We start from the raw sequence: 15,795 nt of genomic DNA, 5'->3' as shown, positions 1-15,795 counted from the left end.
TTTTTGTGATTCTAGAACAACAGAGGCAGAATAAACCAAGGAAGGCATTGCTACAAACATTAACTAATGGCAAAGATAACCCTTGTTTTAAGGGAAATGGAAGCCATTTATTTTGAACTATGCTCTGTCATTTTATAGACAGTAGATTTTGTGAAGAATGATATCACATAGGGTGTTTAGCTGAGTAAGTTTCTAAGTATGAGACATCCACCGTCTTCTGTCCATCACTTCACAGTGAAGCATCACCTTCTTAGAGTCATCTAATGTGGATTACATTCTCAGCTCTCCTCTGATACTCTGGCCTTAACAGTCATACAATGGACTAGACTCAGCTTTCCTGGGTCTTTGTAGAATTTGGACATCCCTAACTCCATAGTATTTAAGTTACTTCCTTATAAGCAAATCTTGATATATGATTGTATGCATGTCCATATGCATCTGTTTGTAAGTGTGGTACTTGCATGTCTTAGCTCATTCAGGCTATAAGAAATTACCATAGTCAATGACACTCAAAAGCAAAATGAACTTACTTCCCACCACCCTGGAGAGGTTACTCATCAAGGTGCTGGCAGATTTGGTATTTGGTGACATCCTCTGTCCTGTGTCATAGAGGACTGCTTTTTACCTGTGTTCTTGTGTCAAAATGGAGAGGGAGAGTTCTGGCTTCTCTTTTGTAGACACCATTGATGTGAAATATGTATAACACTCCTGAATCTCTGAAGATAATATATGTCATCTTTAAAATCAGGTAAATACTACAGCAGGAAGGGTTTTAACAGTTACCTGGGCCCCCTTGTCCTCAGTGTCCTTATGGCATCAGGCCTTTCCTACATGGAAAAATCAGACCTCACCTCCATCTCGATTCATTTAGTAACATAGTAGAAAGCAGAATATGCCACACTGAACCATGACTACAATAGACAATATGGCAAGGCACCTAAAGTATGCCAGGTGTCCCTAGTGATTATTTGAGGTGCAAGGCATTTAAAAGAGAAAACAGCAGCAACAAGAACAACAACAACTCAGAGACATTTTCTCTGGCCTACCTTTATCTTCCCAATTGCATGTCATATAGAAAGGGCACAATTCCCTGAAATTTGGCCTGGAGTTTCATCTTTCAGAAAAAAAGAACTTATCAAAGGTACAGGGAAGAGGATCCATTCATCCACAATCTGTCTTCTCTCCTGCAACATCCATTCCCTTTTTGCTCTGGGATTAAGACGACATACAAACTCACAAATCTTCAGACTTTGTGGGCATTGAACCCTTTTGCTATGGTCCACTGGTGCTTTTGATATTGAATCTAACTTGTGTATATGTGCTTTTCCCTGACAAGTCTGTTGCCAGTGTATTTCTTCGATTAGCCTACAAAACTCAAAAGGGAAAGCAATGGGCTATCACCAACAATTGCACTTTTGCCCCCGAGATGGCCTGTATATACAATATCTCTTATTACCTAACCCCTGTTTAAGGTGCCATATCAGCAGCTCATAAGCTACTATTCGGGGCATGATAAAATGTACTTAGAAATACCACAGCAGACAGGGCTTGAATTTATACCGTGACACAGCAAGGCCATTGTTTGCAGACAGCATTCTCTATAATGAGCTCACGGCTTCTAATTTTTGACTCTCAGATCACAACACAAGGGGTTATATTTCTGAGAAGTATTTTTTTTATCTTACGGTTTCCAGGCATAATACAAGAAGATTAATAAATTTTGAATTTCATGTAAATGATGAGATCTATTCAAGTATACAATATGACACAATGGCAGCAATGTATACCATATGAACATTTTAAATCTGAACTTTCAAGTGTAAGTGTTTAGCTGGAGGATTTTTTGGTGGAAACTTGAGCCGTTGGGTGCCAATTTTAGCTGGAGTTTTTTGGTCCTGCCTGGCCCACGGTCAGGACAAATCTCTCTTACCCGCCAGTCTCACAGCTGCTCAGACCCAACCAAGTAAACATACAGAGACTTATATTACTTATAAACTGTATGGCTGGGGCAGGCTTCTTGTTAACTGTTTTTATATCTTAAATTAACTGATTTTTATTAATCTATACTTTGCCACATGGCTCGTGGCTTACTGGTACCTTAAATCTTTCTTGTCATGGTGGCACCTGGCAGTGTCTCTGTCTCAGCCTTTCACTTCCCAGAATTCTCTTCTCTGCTTGTCCCACCTATATTTCCTGCCTGGCTACTGCCCAATCAGAATTTTATTTATACAGAGTGATTCCACAGCATAAGTGGCTAGCTATCATATATTTTCTTTTGTTAAAACAGGATCTCATCCCCTTCTACATTATCATTATTGGGATTTGCCATCTCTGTAAGGCATATGTCCATTTCCAGTGTGCCAGCCCACAGTAATTGTAACAGCATACACAAGCCCCATGTAAGCTCAAGCAATACTAAATAAGTGCACATTAAGTCCCATGCCTAGCTGAGTTTTGCAATTGATAGCTGCTGGGAGAGAGATGATGTTCTTTAAGATTGTTCTTGGTAAATTGACCACACTTCAGTGAAGGCTGCATGAAGAGGAATATGCAGGCAATTCAAACTGGACTTGATTTGTGAGGGGCAAAAGTAGTTACAATGTTCACTGGGCAATAAATGAGAGTTGGTTCTGGAAGAATTTCAGGGAGTGCTGAATGTAACCAAAACATATTGGACAAAATTCTCCAAGAAGTTAAAAGAAAAATATTTAACAATAAATTGCCTACGAGTAAATACATTATAAAAAATATATGTGACTACTTGTGTATGCTGTTACAATTACTGTTAGTTCATATATACAGGTTCCTTGAGTCTGGATGGTAATGTTCTTGTGTATTCATCCATCATCACTGGCTCACAGAGTCTTTCTGCTTGTTTCTTTCACAGTGATCACTGAAATTTGGGATATAGATGTCCCATTTATGGACTTAGCATTCTACAAATTCTTATGCTCTGCACCTTTGACCATTGTGGGTCTTTGTGTTAAACACCAAAGCAAAGTGAAGCCTTTCTGATGAGAATTGAGACATGCATTAACCTGTCAGTCAATAGCAGTCAGTTTAAAACTATCTTCATTTATCAGAATAGTAGTAGTAAATCTTTTACTAGGGCCTATGATCTGTCTATTCTCAGGTTGGTGACCCAACATTGCTGCCAAATATGAGTTTTATCTTGTGAAGTGTTATATAAATGCAATCATAAGTGGTTGGTTGCTCCCATGATGTTTTTGCCACTATACATCAATGAGCATGTCTTGCAAAGCTGGTAATTGTACTTTACACGGTTAAGAGGTGGGTAAGATAAGAGACTACTTTTTGCAATTTTTAGTATGCATATCATCTTCAGCACTATGATAGCTACTCAGTAGGAATGAGGCTTGTAAATCAGCATCAGCTTGAAACTGGAGTATTGGTAATAGATTTAATATTGGAAGCTGATGGGGCTCACTGGCAACATCTCCTAAGATGCAACCCACTCCTGGAACTGGGTATTTTTAATTGTTAGGCTTTGGTGTCTAGTAAGGCACTGTCACCCATCACAGGATAACTCCATTTTAACTATCTATCTATCTATCTATCTATCTATCTATCTATCTATCTATCTATCTATCTATCTATCATCTATTTATTTCTTCATATATGTATATATATATATATATATATATATATATATATATATATATATTATATACAGTAGTAAGTAGGCTTCCATGTGTGAATACCTTCCATGTGAAAGGTATTCAGTGTTATTTATATCCTCCTATATTCCTTCCTGTACTCTGTCATATGTGGTCATATGCATTTGTCCTTAATCAAAGTACTAGGATTTTGTTCTCATCAATATAAATAGTTCATATTTGAGCTAAAGGGCTAATACCCCAGTTGTCAAAATTTTTCTTGATACTTTTTCCTGCTTCTCAGAATAATGTCAAGTATGTTTAATCAATTAATGGTCATATTTTCAACATATTTGTAGCAATTTTCTAAATTGTTTGGCTTCTCTACGAAAATACAAATATATATATACAAAATACTATTCTGAAACAAGAGATGGGAAAAGCAAGGGAGGATAGAAGCTCAAATAATATCCAGGTTAAAGTTCTCCAGGTTCCCAAGTGCACAGAGCAGACTGTTCATGCTGGGAAGCCCAGGTGCAAAGTAGGAGTTAAGTACTAGACACAGAGCACTGAAGAGGATTTATCACCTGATCAGTGTGCTTAAATCAAGTCTCTAATGTTGCTCAAGCATTAAATACCAGAAGTCTAGGTAGAGGAAAGGGGATTGCTACAAGTAATCTCTATAATTTTAGTTAGCTCTTTCATAATTTTAAATAAATGAAAGTTAAAACAAAAATATAAAGGTTTAAAATGTGACATGTGATCATATTGAGTGGATAAATGCTAACATGGTCTTTTAGAATTTTACTAATATTTTATGTTATTCATATCACCCAACTTGACATAATATTTAATAAAAAGTATTTGCTATTATCATATTTTCCTTGATCGTCCAACTGATATTTGTTTTGTTTGGGCTTAATGTTTTATATGTTGAGTGTACTTGCCTTTTGCAGAGAAGTATGGAAAACTTTTTTACTTTAGTCTTATTGCTCTAATCTATTTGTCATACTTTAAGTTGCTACTTGACTCTCTACAATTTAATCTTGGATATTTTCTAGTGAACAAATTGAGACTGTTTCAACTGCCTAGGCTATCTTAATCCTTTAGCCACTGGGACATCTTGTACAATACTGGTATGAGCTTTGGATGTATAGACTGCCTTAACACTGTCCATTTGATTTTCAGTGCTGTAGATTGTACACATACTTTACTCGTTGTAGAAAACAATCTGCCATTGAGCTACATCCATCACCCTTTGTATTTTTGTTTGTTTTTGGGAACTTTAGCAGTTCCTAACAACCATTTGCTCACTCATTCTTGTACCTATTTCAATTCCAAGCCCAGTACATGTTGGACAGTCATAAAATGAAGATATATCAGAAATCATGTCAATAAAATAGTGGCATGATATATTTGCCAGGTTTTACAAAGAAACACAACAATGGAGTATGTGAAGGAAGCAGCTAAGGAATCACACACACTGCTGGCAACTGGTTAGAAAACCAGAGAAGCCATTAGTGTCTTTTAAGAGACAGGGAGACAGTAGCAACATCTGAGTACATAATTACACAGGGAGAAGAGCTTGGGCAGTCATTCTAGAGGCCCATATTTGAGACAGAGGCTATAGCTAAGTCATTTGAGTGCTTTCCTAGCATGGAGAATCCACGGGTTTCATCCCCAGTGCTACATAGACCTAATGGGTTAGTACATGCCTATAATATCAGAACTCAGGCAGTGGAAGCAGGAAGATCAGGAGTTGAAAGTCATAGTCAGCTGCATAACCAGAGGCTGTCCTGGGATACATGAGACCACGTTTCCAAACAAACCAAGTAAGAATGTAAGGACCTTTAGTTTCCAGGCTCCCACAGGTCCCAGACCTCAGCCAGGGAGGAAAGTGTATGACAAACTAGCATAGAACCTAAGTGAGAACTTTCCCTCCCTCCTGCTAGTCTCTACAATTCCATTTTACCCTCTCTTTAGACATATCCTTCCAATGTCAGCACCATTTCTATAGCGAAGCTCCCCACTGAATTTGCTGACTAAACCCTTTTTTTCTTTTTGTAAACTCATTCCATTCTGTTAAGTTTTTATCCTCTGATACAATATCTGAAGCACATATCCCTGAACAAGTGCATTTCTAACCTTACTCTTCACTCCTGTTTGACTAGTGTCTTGGAACTCGTGCGTGCTAGAATCTACCAACTGAGCTACAACCCAAGCCTCAACCTAAAGAGCTTGAGCAAGACTGGTCAGAATTACACTGTGGCTCACTGTCCAGGTTTGTTCCTTCTCTAGTTTTCTGGGTCAGGGCAGCCAGGCAGCCTCTGTCTCTGTCTGTCTGGGCCTCTCTCTTCTCCCTTCCTCCTCTCCTTTTCTTCCCTTCCCCTCTCTCTCCCTCAGACAATTGTCATGGAAATATATTAAATAGCACAGTTGCTGGGTTAGGAACAAAGGAAGCCCTCACACACCAATGCCTTTGTTGATCCTGAACTGTCCCCTCACACAGACCATTGTGTCACCAAGCCAGTAACTCTGTGGTGGAGAGGGCTGGGACTCACACATGTCATTATTATTATTATTATTATTATTATTATTATTATTAATATTAATATTATTATTATTACTTTACTTGTTTTCATTCCTTCGCTTTTACATCTGCTGTTTCAATCTGGCTACTTAGCAGCATCAGTTTGGCTGACACTGAAACTGTAATTTAGAACACAGTTTTTTTTTGTTTTTTTTTTTTTGTTTTTTTTGTTTTGTTTTGTTTTTTTGTTTTTCGAGACAGGGTTTCTCTGTGTAGCTTTGCGCCTTTCCTGGAGCTCACTTGGTAGCCCAGGCTGGCCTCGAACTCACAGAGATCCGCCTGGCTCTGCCTCCCGAGTGCTGGGATTAAAGGCGTGCGCCACCAACGCCCGGCTAGAACACAGTTTTTAAATGGGAAGAGCACACTGCTCACCATTGGTTAAAGGAATGACAAAAACAGTAGCTTGAAGCTGGCTTGGATGGAAGATCTGGCTCACACAGAAGTAATAACATCTGCTTTAAAAAAAGAACATTTCTTGATCATAAAATGCCATATTCTTGATACTTGAATGTGTTTTTTTTTAATCTAATACTTTATTTTAACGTGAGAATTTAACAACTTTTGGGAGATAAAAATCTCATTTTGTGTTAGGAACAATGTGCAATAATTGTACAAGTTGATGGGGTTCTTTCAATCCATACACAGTGTGTGCTGACCAGAAATACTCTTCTATTAATAGAACTTTGCATTTATAAAACAAAGACCTCTTCCTCTCTACCCCCTCCTCTTTTCTCTTTCTTGTTCTCTTACCTCTCCCTCTCTTTCTCCCCCTCCATTGCCTTTATTTTTTGTTTGTTAGTGATAAAATTCATCTATGTGTTTCTCCTATATCAAGTAGAATTCCTAACTACTGATCTGGTTACACATTCATCACTCTGGTCAGAATCTGGTAGCACATTTACTTCACTGCAGCAGAGGACTGATCAGGCCACAGGCAGTTGTATTTACTGTATAAGAAAGGAAGCTGCATTCATGCATGAGCACTGTGGCAGTGACACTGAGTATGAAAAGAGACACGTCCTTTACATTTGTGGCAGCGTTTTCCCATAATTTCCCACACTTGTGTGTTTTCCTGTCCCAGTTTTGGGGCATGAAAATGAGTGAAGCTAAAATGCTGAGATTTCCTGCTAGAGAGCATGCATACAACTAGGAAAATGTGAAACTGATGTTACTTCACAACAGAATGACTTCAGTATCCAAATTCTTTCTCAGTGCATGCTGCAAACTCAGGGTTATTAGCTTTGCAGAGTAAAAAAGATGGGCCTCTCTGCAGGAGTCATGGAGTCCCACTTGGTCCATGGCTACACCTTCAATTCACAGTATCCCAAAGAGCAGAGGGTTCCAAAAAACACAAATTATTTGAATTGAATTGGATTTTCACCCAGCTTGCACATTGCTGGGCTATTTGGTGCTTTTCTGGCACTGAATCACATGTAAAGAACTGTAGGAATAGAATGGATGACTCTGTAGGCAATACTGAGCACCTATATCTGGCCTCACACGTGTGCTCTGTAAGCCTGCCAGGAAACTCATGAGTCTGCCTGGTAAGATGCTCATTTTATCACCTGTTCCTAAAGGTATGCATTATAAGATGATTTTCATAGAGATAAGAGGAGTGAACAAGAGAAATTGCTATTGTATCATGGAATCAAAACAAAAGCAAGCAAGATAGCAACAGGTTCTGTTCAAAGTCATAAAAACTGTCACACAGAAAGGTGACATGCAGGAGTTGCTTGTGTGATTGGTTGGATTGACACTGTCAGGCTTGAGTCCAGGCTTGTCACTCTGTTTACACAGAGGGAAATAATTTCTGTTTCATTTCCTGAAGATCAGACTGCTGACTCTACATAATGGTCCATGGTAATTCTCCATTGAAAATCCAAAGAGAAACAGTAACACACACAAGCACACACACACACACACACACACACACACACACACACACACGCACACACACACATTGGAGAAATATCAGTTTGGGTGGGTTGTCAGCAAGTGTCTGAATTAATAATATTATGGTATGGACTACTGCTGTGGGATGTTCTATATGTCAAATGTGTTGCTCTGATTGGTTAATAAATAAAACAGTGATTGGCCAGTAGCCAGGAAGGAAGTATAGGCGGGACAAGCAGAGAAGAGAATTCTGGGAGGTGGAAGGCTGAGGCAGAGAGACGCTGCCAGCTGCCGCCATGACAAGCGGGATGTAAGGTACCCGTAAGCCACAAGCCACGTGGCAAATTATAGACTAATAGATATGTGTTAATTTAAGACAGAAGAACTAGATAACAAGAAGCCTGCTGCGGCCATACAGTTTGTAAGCAATATAAGTCTCTGTGTGTTTACTTGAATGAGTTAGGTCTGAGCAGCTGTGGGACTGGCAGGTGAGAGAGATTTGTCCTGACTGTGGACCAGGCTGGAATGGAGAAAAACTCTAGCAACAGACTACATAGATGGAAACGGAGTCTGCAGGTGGATTTCAGATGAACAGGGACAGAGGTTATGTATGCATAGTCAATTTAAAACAGAGAAGGTCTACGGTGTGTGGACAATATGCAGAAAGAAATTTTCACAAGTTTACATAAAGAGCCAATTTCAGCACAGTTTATTATACATTATGGTAGAATCATAGTAAAAACATTGATTAACTTGAAAGCTTTACATATTGAATGCAGCATAGCACAGAGAGAGAAGCCAGGAGCAGAGACAGAGAGAAGACACGACTTGAAACAGACTTGTTTATTTGCTGTGGATATTGCTCTATATAAATAAAACACTGATGGCCAGTGACCAGGCAGGAAGTAGGTTGCCAGGCAGGAAGTAGGTGGGACAAGGAGAGAGGAGAATTCTTGGAAGCGGAAGGCTGAGGGGGGAGACACTGCAGCCACCGCCAGGACATGTAAAGACTCTGGTAAGCCACCAGCCACGTGGCAAGGTATAGATTTATAAAAATGGGTTAATTTAAGATAAAAGAACAGTTAGCAAGAAGCCTGCCATGGTCATACAATTTATAAGTGATATAAGCATCTGAGTGATTATTTTATAAGTGGATTGTGGGACTGCGGGGCTTGGGGAACCTGGAGAGAAGCCCTCCAGCAACATTTATTGCTGGACACTTTGCCAAGCTCCAGCAGAGGTTGTCAAGCCTGATAAGAGCCCAGTGGTTTTGCTGAGCTGAGAACAAAGAACAAGTTTCTATGAAAATCAAGGAGACAGAGATTTCAGTGACAATACCACACAGAAGGAAGCAGCAGGGGAAGAGACACAGAGGCCACTGGGGTTCTCCCTATTCACAGAGCTGAGGAATGATGTGGGCGTTAGTGGAGAAAGCTGCCTAAGCCCAAGAAAGAGATCCTGATGAACCTGTCACCATTCAAGTAAACGTATCAGTGCATAAGTGACTTCTGGTCCCCTGCTGAGAAAAAGACTCACAATTCATGAAGCCTTACACAGAGGTTTCCGGAGGCCACTGATCAGTGTGGTGGAAAAATTAGTCTTAAACTAGTGGTTCCTTTTATCACATTTAAATGTCATCCTCCAACAGATCAAACTATCAATTGAAAAATAACTGTTGTTTTTATCAAATATTCAAGAACATTTAGAAAGAGAAAAAATTCAGCATCAAAGAAGATAAAATTTATGGTTGCTTTTGGCAGACAATTACTGTGTGCTTGCAAAGAAACAAGGAGAAAAAGATATAATAAACAGAAACAAACTGAGAAAAGGCACAGACAGATGATAGATTTAATTAATGATGTCACATAATTGTTATTACTAAACACGGAGATACATTTGTCCAGTGTATTGTTTAAGAAGGCCGATGAGAACCTGGGCATGCTGATTAAAGAATACAGAAAATACCTCAAATAGTCTAACTCAAACTTCTAGAGATGGAAAAACTAGCATTATCTGAAATAGAAAAGAAGATGAGATGGACAAAGTGTCAGCTTTTCTTTAGAAGAGGGTATCATGGGAGGTCTTCCAAAATCTAACAAGTTAACTGATCGAATTTGCTGGAAGCCTGTGACACAAAGATCTCCATCCTCACCATTCAGTCTCACATAGGTAAACTGCCACAATTTTTCCTTTGACTAGTTCATTATAAGATTAATTTTTAATTTGTCTGTATACACATGGGTATAGATAACTCTGTTAGGTGAACAAGGAGGTCAGAAGGGATTGTTTGGACCCCTGGGGCAGGAGGTACTGCGGTTGTAACACACCAGACATGGGTGTTGGGAACCAAATTCAAATCCTCTGGAAGAGCAGTTTATGTTCTTAATCACTGAGCCATTGCTCCACCCCCTTTTCTTAAGATAGAATAAATAAATTTTAATCATTATTTAATACTTTTCTTCAGTTAAAATATGTACTCAGTTTCAGGTTCTCTGGTGTAAATATAAATTATTGTTTTCTACAAAGGCACATACACAAACATATAGTTTGAGGTTATTATATTTAAGTAGTATTGTGGTTATCATATGTCTAAAAATAATTTGACTGAATATTAAGTGATTGGAATAATGACTTTAAATCAATTATATCAGTTTTAATTCATTTAGAGTTAATTGCATCTATGTAGTAAAATTTCATTATTCAATGCATTAAAGTAAAACATTATTTACCACTAAAAATAAACCATATTTTCACTTAAATAGGGCCTTCCCATAAATCAGCGCTCCTTTTTTTATTTTTTAACCCATCAAGTCCAATTTGTACTGCCCATATATTCTTGGCTGTGTGGACTTCCTTCCACTGGAGCAGACGACCCTCCAGAGGCTGCAATTGTGAAGAAAACTGACTCCCTCTTTCAGCAGCTATCAGTTGCCAATAATTCCCCAGCCAGAGGTGGGGCATACTGTAAGAGCCAAAGGCCTTGTATGGCTACAAGTAAACAGTGTTTTCCGGACACATCATGGAAATTGCACATTTTTACTCACAGTGATTTTAACAGCATGCACCAGACCTATGCAAGCTCATGCCAAACAAAACCCCACCATGGAGGGGGTGAAACTCAAAATAGTTTTTCCTAATATTGTCATTATAGAACTATTTCATGAAAAATCAAACATTTTTTGCAATTTTTACCTCTTCAGTCAGGAAGATTGATAGATACAATTGCATATTTAGTATAATCAGAAATAATTTTAACTTTGATTCTGCCTCCAGAAAATTAAGGAAACATACATTCCAAATTAAAATAATCATGTATATAAAAAAGTTTTGCTTTATTGGACCATTGGTTCCACTTTTTCCTTTGTATGTTGTAGTGAAAGCTTGTGTTCTGATGAAATTAATATCTTGGAAAAATTATTATTTTCAATACTATAAAATAGAAGTAGGATGGAAAGATGGCTCAGCAGTTAATATCACTTATAGCTCTCTAAGTGGACCTTAGGTTTTGATCGTCAAAACACAAATTCCAGGTTCAGGGAATCTGACACACTCTTCTGGCCTCAGCAGGTACCTATCTACGCATGACATACACAAACACATACTATCTATTGGAACTAATGTTTTAACAAATGATAGGAGTAATTTTTCATATGCTTTCTGTAAGCCAGTTGTGATGGCAAATGCCAGGAATTACAACACTCATGAGACTGAGACAGGAGGATTGGTGTGAGTTGAGGCCATGTTGGACAACATAGTAAGTACAAGCCAGCCTGGGTTACATAATGAGATGTTGTGAGGAGGGACACACACACAGACACACACACAGACACACACATACAGAGAGAGAGGAGAGAGAGAGAGAGAGAGAGAGAGAGAGAGAGAGAGAGAGAGAGAGAGAGAGAGAGGGAGAGAGAGGGAGAGAGAGAGAGAAAATGTGTGTGTCACATTCTGAAGTTTCTTTTAAAAGAATGTTAAATCCTAATATTCTTCATTAAATGAAGATAAATGTTTGTAGTGCATGGGAACATCTGCAGATATTAACTGTGTTGCACAAACTCAAGAAGAGAAGGACAAGCACATACAAGGTGACATATCCACGGGTGTATAATAGGGTTTTTCTCCATTAATGATCCTGACTGAACCCAAGTCAGACAAGATTTCTTGGGAGCAATGTTCCAGGTATAAATAAATAAATAAATAAATAAATAAATAAATAAATAAATAAATAAATAAATAAATAAATAAATAAATAAGGAGTAAGAACTAAAGAGAAAAAATTAACCAGGAGATGTTTCCCAGTATGATTATTACATGGATGAGAGAAACACAGTAGGGCGAGCTAACCCCTGACTATAGGTCAGAATTGTGTGGAGGATTGAAGATCTAGAAGTAAAAAGAAAGAAGGAGTGAGGAGAACATAGGAGAGAACATTGCTTCTTAGACAGAGCCACCCAGAGTATGATCAAGAGACTCAGAAAACCTTTCTGTGAGGATCTACCACACTCGCCCAGTTTAGTATAACAAGAAAGTTATACTAAAAGTATAACCAGCTAGTTTAGTTAAACCAGAAAGACACTGTATTTTAGAAGTGTTGTGTGTTCTGGTATCTAAGACAGGATAGGAACTGAATGTCATCAGTTAATACAGATAATTTGTCTTTTTCAAAAATATGTTTTAAGTATTCATAGCTCTAGAAAATGATCCCTGATGGATATAGTGAAGGCTGTATTTTCCTCCTGAGGAAGCCATGCCTAATCTGCAAACTGCTTCTTATTCCAGATGCATAAGGCTTGATCATAGACACACAGTACTTCATTGGAAGATGCAAACACACTGGGTGATGTGAAGCTGATGTCTGTTCTGTTTGCTCTGAGACCTCAGAGAGTATAAGGTAAGTCTATGCCTTCCTCCATTTCACACTAGCTTTGGAAGAAAACTTGATCCAAGCATTAAATTGCTGTTTTAATCTGTTACAAGATAGAAATGAAAACAATCATATTAAGTATCATGTGCCTTAGGTGAACTTTAATTTGCTTCCATTATGTTTTAAATGGTGAAAAGTGATTATTTCAACTGATCAAGAAGACTGATAAAAAGTAAAAGAAAACTACATTCCTAAGAACATCTTGTTATTAAAAGGGACCTTAAGTGATATGTTTGTGTCTCCTGAGTATAGGAATAAGTCTTCATGGCAAGGCTCTGAGAACACTGCAGAATCTATGGGGGAGTGACTAGTGCCCATACATACATGTGAAGCAATGTGCCACAGCCTTACTGTATGATTATAACTGGGATTAGGAACTCAAATCCCCCTGAGATTATTTCAAAGAGGTTAAATTTGAACAGTCTATAAAATTTGATTTATTTCTTTGAGAATAAATGTAGAATGACGTACAAAAAGAAAGAAGAATGGGGCATAACAATGCAGGATTTCCTAATAATGCAAAACAAGGCCATGGTGTGGCTGCTTACCATCAAATGTCCCAGGACTAGACGCAGAGATCACTTCTAAAAAATAGCTACAGGTTTCAGCTTGAGCCAAAATTCCCTATTGCTGGCAGAAGTCCATTATTTTCCAAATTTACTAAAAATACAACAATCTGCAGGAGGAGTGGGACCCTCACTAAAAGAAATCAGGTAGAACATAGTTACACAGAGGAATCTTCAGGTGCACAGCCTCTTCTCACTCAGACCCACTGGAGAAACCCCCAGGTTGCTTTCTACTGAACTTCCTGACTCATCCATTTGTGAGTTAAGTTCTGGCTGCCAGTAATGACAGTTTGGGAAGTGTAGGCGCTCTATGCTGCACAAACAGCCACCTGTTTATTTCCTTCGGCCACAGGTATCTGTGCTTGTGTTGAGTGTTTCTGTCTTAGTGACATGATTTGTACTGTTTTATATGTTCTTTTCTGAGACGAATAACTATGAGTCTAATTTAAATAGCTTGCTTTTTTTCTCTGCTGGGTTCATCAGATTTAAAAATAAAAGGCAAGATGTGGATTTTGCAAAGGACTGAGTATTGACTTTTCATAAGGGACATCTGAAAAGATACTGATAGAAGGTCTAACACTTATCTACCCTGTGAAACACTGTAGACTAGCAAAGGCTATGTAGGTGATCAGTAGGCACCAGAACAGAAGGGGGATTACTAAACTGTGTCCTCCCAAGGCCTTCACCCTGTAGATAAGATGGTGCATGCAATGGCTAGAATATCTGTAACCATAGTTGACACTTGTCATTAAGTAACAGTATTGCCAGTTCCAGCTGTCTCTCAACCATTGCGAGTCTATTGTGGGGGTATCTTTGTGAATTTCTGTGGGCCTCTCTAGCACTTTGTTTCTTCCTTTTCTCATGTGGTCTTCAATTACCATGGTCTCCTATTCCTTGTTCTCCCTCTCTGTTTTTGAACCAGCTGGGATCTCCCGCTCCCACAGGCTCTCTTTCCCTCGACCCTCTCCCTTCATTACTCCCACTCATGTCCAGGTTGTTCATGTAGATCTCAGCCATTTCTCCATCATTGGGTGATCCCCGTGTCTTTCTTGGTGTCCTGTTTTCCAGGTAGCCTCCCTGGTGATGTGAGTCCAGTCATCCTTGTTCCACATCTAGTATCATCTGGTGATGGGATTGCCAAACACCCTAATAGTCGTGCCAGAAACCCCATCCAACGACTGAGGGAACTGGATGCAGAGATCCACGGCTAGGCCCCGGGTGGAGCTCCGGGAGTCTAATTAGCGAGAAAGAGGAGGGTTTATATGAGCGATAATTGTTGAAACCAAGGCTGGACAAAGCACAGGGACAAATAGCCAAATGAATGGAAACACATGAACTATGAATCAAAGGCTGAGGGGCCACCAACTGGAGCAGGCCCTCTGAATAGGTGAGACAGTCGATTGGCTTGATCTGTTTGGGAGGCATCTAGGCAGTAGTACCAGGTCCTGTGCTCACTACATGAGTTGGCTGTTTGAAACCTGGGGCTTATGCAGGGACGCTTGGCTCAATCTGGGAGGAGGGGACTGGACCTGCCTGGACTGAGTCTACCAGGTTGATCTCAGTCCTGGGGGAGGCTTTGCCCTGGAAGAGGTGGGAATAGGGGGTGGGCTTGGGGGAAGGGGAGGGGAGCAGGAGGGGGGAAAACAAGGGAATCTGTGGCTGTTATGTAGAACTGAATGATATTGTAAAATAAAATAAAAGGGAAAAAAAAAGAAACAGTATTGCTCTAGCCTACCAAGAAAAAGAAGCAACATAGTGATATTGAAAGTGATATTGTTTAAACTAAGAACCCCAACTCCACATTACTACTAAAATTAAAAGAATTCTGCATTGGATAATCATAGAAACTATCATAAAAAATTTCGTGGAAAAAGCCTAGCTTGTGTCACACTGCTGGTAGTTGGTGTCTGTGGATGAAATTGGCAGTTTTTAACAGCAAGAAAATTAATTTGCCACTGTGTCTCCTACTGTTTTTTATAAACATGTCCTGCTTAGATCCAGATTGAATATGTGGGCTCTTAGTTGGACATAGAAGTATATTCTTACAATCCAAGCATGTGAGAAGCTGAAGCAAGAGGATTGCCATGAGTTAGACACCAGCATAGACCATATAACAAGACTGTCTCAAAGCACAGAGAAGAAAATGGAAGCGCTCTCTGAGGAAAATGATGTGGGACAATGTGAAATTTATTATAGAGATTCCTT

General features: G+C 39.1%; 1 long non-coding RNA gene across 1 annotated transcript in view; it reads left to right on the top strand.

Annotated features, from left to right (window-relative positions):
* Nucleotides 1-15,795, top strand: part of LOC143266979 (uncharacterized) — a 165,023-nt gene that overhangs the window by 132,419 nt on the left and 16,809 nt on the right. Inside the window, exons 5-6 of the long non-coding RNA XR_013041835.1 lie at nucleotides 5,789-5,898; nucleotides 12,880-12,991. This is a non-coding gene — a long non-coding RNA (uncharacterized LOC143266979). The remainder of the gene's footprint in view (nucleotides 1-5,788; nucleotides 5,899-12,879; nucleotides 12,992-15,795) is intronic.

The sequence above is a fragment of the Peromyscus maniculatus genome, chromosome 1 (assembly GCF_049852395.1).
Source record: "Peromyscus maniculatus bairdii isolate BWxNUB_F1_BW_parent chromosome 1, HU_Pman_BW_mat_3.1, whole genome shotgun sequence".
Taxonomy (NCBI): domain Eukaryota; kingdom Metazoa; phylum Chordata; class Mammalia; order Rodentia; family Cricetidae; genus Peromyscus; species Peromyscus maniculatus.
This window is presented reverse-complemented; position numbering and strand designations above follow the sequence as displayed.